Genomic DNA, 5,000 nt, shown 5'->3' on the forward strand with positions numbered 1-5,000 from the left:
CGTAGAGGAGAAGATGAAGTTGAAGATAGAGGATGGAAAGAATACATGAATACAACAAGGACCAAATTTACATACCCAATGAGATTCAAGCAACATTAGTTGACAATGTTGTACACAATGGGTTGAGCCAAGGGACCAGAATGATGAAAAGTCTATTTTTTTGTCTCCACAGATGTTACATGGCACTTTTCTGTTCTAACTTCCAGTGTAAAATGGCACAATTGGAAATTGATAGATGTATTGAGTGATTTCAGCTAAGAAAAATCCTTAGAGTACAGGCCTAATTGTGTCTGTTGTATTTGGTCAATATTCTTGTACTCTAAATAGTCAAGTAGGAGCCGCAAAATCAAACCTATACTATGTCCTAAGAAACGCAAAAGTGCACAGTATAGTTTGTAACTGATTCAAACATAATCAGATGATATGATTAATGTGTGTCATGCAACAAACAAAATAAATATTTATATTAATAAGTGACACATACTTATCTGTGCATATGATGACAAGCGATGAATATTTTGCTAAATGCCTCAGATATTTTGCTAAATGAAAAAACGTAAAAACGTTTACTGAAGTTTTTCATTTAGCAAAATATCTGAGGTGTTCTGCTCATGGGTATGGGCTTGTGCTAATTACAGTATGTGTCATGTTTTGAAAAAAAAGGACCTGCTTTTCAAAATCGAAATAAAAAAAAAATGTAAATGCCAGATGCCATATGCTGTATGCATAGACTGCAGTGGGCACAGGGTTCAGTGTGTGCACTGCACAAAGACTGTGTTCAAACAGGATAAATCATTTCCTCTGTGTGTGGGGGAGACACCGTGGAGAGCAGTGAAAAGAGAGAGGGAGAGGAGGAAGAGAGCATGTGGGAGAGAGAGAGAGAGAGAATGAGGCATAGAGAAAAAGGAGAGAGCATGTAAAAGGAAAGAGGAGGAGAAGAGAGAGAAATCGGAACATAAAGAGAGAAAAAGAGTGTGAGGGGGAGGGTAAGTGGAATGGGAAGAAGAGAGATACCCAGAAACTGAGGAAGAGAGGGAGAGAGAGACAGAGAAGAAAGAGAGAGAGAGGGAGACATCACAGTAACCACAATGGACTTAAACTCTTACAGAAGATCATAGCCCAAGGCTAGAAGCCAGTAAAAAGAGCCATCAGTTGAGGGGCCTTCAGCTGACTCTGTTTGTGGGAATTGAGAGAGACGCGGTCTAATCAAGCGCATTCATGTCCACATGGCAACACAGCGCACATACACACATACACATACACACACACACACACATGCACAGAGATGCACACATACACACACATACACAGATGCAAAAAGATGCACACATACACACACAGAGATGCAAAGAGATGGAACTGACACTCACACACACACACACACACACACACACACACACACAAACAAACAAACAAACAAACAGAGAGAGAGGGAGAGAGATGAAGGCACAGAGATGCATGCACACACAATCGCATACATTGATAGAGCCTACACACACACTCGAACACTAATTGTCCAAATAAACTCACTCATCATATGCACAGATAAGCATGTATAGACATACATTATCCTAGGAACAAAAGCATACATACAAACATACATACTTACAAGCACATACATGTTCATAAAATAACTAAGAATAAAATACATACATACACACATTGGTTCATTTCAGTGCATACCCATTTACACAAGTCTGGTTGAACGATCTATTAATTTCTGATTGAATGAAAGGCATTCTATGACATCATCATATATCTCAGGATATCTCCATCCCCATGCTTTACAGTTAGTAATCACATTTTGAATTGAACGTTCCATTCATTCAAAAGAGAGAGAATAGCACTTTCATAATGTCATATTTCACAGTTACTGAGTGAGAAATTAGGTTGAATGCTCAGATTAACATGCAAGTAATGACAAGAAGTAAGTATACAAATTACTGTGCACATATATACAGTGGGCTCTCATTCAACTTGGCCGCAGAGTACCATTTCCCTTTGCTGTCCCTTTACTTGGCAACAGCAGACGCCAAGACCAGATTGGAACTATTTTGGGGGGCGCAGGAGGAACAAGCAAAATTCAAACTGAACGACAGAAAAAACATTTGATGTCTTTAGACCAGATTGGAACTATTTTGGGGGGCGCAGGAGGAACAAGCAAAATTCAAACTGAACGACAGAAAACACATTTGATGTCTTTAAACTTGATTGGTTGTAAGTGGAACTGTTGTATGAAAACAAAATGGCACTCGTGATCGTGACATTGGTAAAGGATATACCCATGGCTGTGATTGTCTGCATAACTTGGCCTCCAGCCTCATGCCTACGGCCAAACTACAGCCCTGGGTATATCCATAGCAACCCCATATGGTGCCATATTGATTAAATATCCTATAGGAATATGCCCCCTCTATAAGAATAGCATGCTGCTACAATATCTAGCCATCCACAGAGCAGCAGCAGTCATTATGTCATTGTACAGGGCTACTGAGACAAGCAGTAAATGCTAATCTTGCCTAATGGCATTACAACACACACAATCTAGCCTCACAAAGAGCAGCCTGAGGCCAGCAGTCAAACAGGTCACTTCCTCTCACATTACACAACTCACTGCTCTGTGTGTGTGTGTGTGTGTGTGTGTGTGTGTGTGTGTGTGTGTGTGTGTGTGTGTGTGTGTGTGTGTGTGTGCGTGCGTGCTTGCGTGTGTGCGTGCGTGCGTGTGTGTATGTGTGTGCGTGTGCGTGTGCGTTTGCGTCTGCGTCTGCGTGTGCATCTGCGTGTGCTTGTGTGAGTATACTGTAGGTATGTGTGTGTGTGTGTGTGTGTGTGTGTGTGTGTGTGTGTGTGTGTGTGTGTGTGTGTGCAGTATGTGTGTGTGTGTGTGTGTTTGTGTGTCTTTGTCTTTGTCTGGATCTGTGTGTCTGTTGGCCCAGACTGATAGCAACATGATAGCAATAGTGATATGAAAGATACAGATGATGATCATCATTGCCCTGCTTGTTGGCCACTGCTGGAATTATTTACAGTGAAGGTAGCAACTCCCGTGGGAGGATATAAGTAATGCTTGTGTGTGTTGGAGAATAGCCAGTAGACAAGCGTGGTAGTGAATCACACTCTTTCAAAAAGAATACTATCACACTCAAAAAAGCATATCATGTCAGAAATATTCTTACACAACCATGTCATACTCAAAAAACACACTATCACACTTACAAAGCATGCTATCATAATCATAATATCCCTATCAAAGCTTGTGTCCATATCCAAGCACTTTCAAGCTAGTGTAAAAGCAATGGTCAATCAAGAATGTCATCATATCATATTGATAACTTCCTGCGCTGACATTAAAAGCCTGACTGTGCACATCATAAGAGGATCTATAATCATCTCCTTTGAAAACAGACTAACTGGGAAGTGCTGTGCCAGTGAACAATGCACTCACTCATAACTGTTCATCCCGCGTGACCATGGCCATCACCCCAGTTCTTTAAAAAGCCTTTTGGAAATGTACAAAAACTCTGTGATTCTGGATGTTAATTGGATTATAACACAGTTGTAAATATTTTACGCACATACTTTGTCTTGAAGCGAAATCCATTTCGAGAGAGCACTTCCAGTTCCAGTTACCATATCATGATTCTTCATTAACAGAGTAGCATACAGTATATTTAATGGACATCGGCAATGTCCCCTGAGCATAGTCAGATAAAACATAGCTTGGCTAACACTAGAGCAATTCTGAATTGAGAAGGTGGCCTGGACCTTATTAATCCATTTAGCATTTCCAAGGGGTGTAACCACCGGTGAAATTAAACTTCAGTTGGTACATTAAGCTATTACCGAATCCTTTTGGAAGTACTGACAACACATCTTTCTTTTCAACAAAGGTTTTAAATGCAGTTGTCTATTCATCCATAGTAAAGACATGCCTCTGGCATGTAATACTGACATGGTCAGCAAAGCTCTTGGTTGTGTACAAAACAGCCTCAACAGTGCTCTTCTGTCTGTTATCGCACAAAGCCGGCCCTGTATCGGATAAGTGATTGTGTCTGGTTTGTGAGATTTTGGCCAGGTCAAAAATCACTTTCGATAGTGGAGGGTCCAGACAAGTCTGTCTGAGTAAATGCAGTGAGCTCATATAGGACTCTCGGGCTATACTGTAGGTACAACAGACTAAAACAGTACATCTCTCAGACTCGCAGCGAGATCTCACGCAGGAAGACAAGGGCATATCTCACTTTCAATCTATCTATGCATAGGCCACATTTCATTCCCCTCTAAAAAACTTGGCCGAGTCATTTTATGATGTATTATAGTCTATGTTATGTTGGACAATACAGACATAAAATCAAATCTCTCTCTCTCGTGCACACACACACACACACACACACACACACACACACACACACACACATAAGGTTTGTGTCCCTCATCTCAAGCTCCAGCAATTCACTGCACGCCATCAGAGCTTCTAACTGTCAATGCCAGCACTAACGCCAATGCCACCTCTAATAGAACCAGAAATTCCAGAGCCTCAGAAAACTACTCTTCAGCTTTCACCATCACTCTTGCTGGTAGCGCTTCAGTAACAGGTAGCCTGGAGGAGACCGTGCAGCGAGACAATGCGGCGTGATGGCCCTGTCAGACGAGAGCACGGCTCGTCCCCACAGCAGAGTGACTCATTCAGATACGCCATTGTGCGCAGAGGGAAGAGAGAGAAAGCTCTAAATGATTGCTTTTCATCTCTGACTGATTGTGTGGGTTCAGGTTTAGCCTTAGCGACAGCGCGGAGAGTGCCTCCACATATGTACATCTAAGATGATTTTCAACGGAATAGTAGGATTCCGATGACAGATAATTCCCTCCCACTCAATTCTGGGTGGGGGGGATGCAAATGTTTCTACCTACAAAAGCTTTCACTTATGTATGAAGGCACATGAAGCAACATGAGAGTGTTCTTTGAGTGAGCAGAACTAGCTCTACCCAGCAACTAATGG

The 5,000-nt window shown here is 41.7% G+C and overlaps 1 protein-coding gene across 1 annotated transcript in view; it reads right to left on the bottom strand.

Moving 5' to 3' along the window:
* Positions 1–5,000, bottom strand: part of pkp4 (plakophilin 4) — a 48,360-nt gene that overhangs the window by 26,827 nt on the left and 16,533 nt on the right. The gene's annotated exons all lie outside the window — the stretch shown is intronic.

The sequence above is a fragment of the Sardina pilchardus genome, chromosome 23, assembly GCF_963854185.1.
Source record: "Sardina pilchardus chromosome 23, fSarPil1.1, whole genome shotgun sequence".
In the NCBI taxonomy this organism is placed as follows: domain Eukaryota; kingdom Metazoa; phylum Chordata; class Actinopteri; order Clupeiformes; family Clupeidae; genus Sardina; species Sardina pilchardus.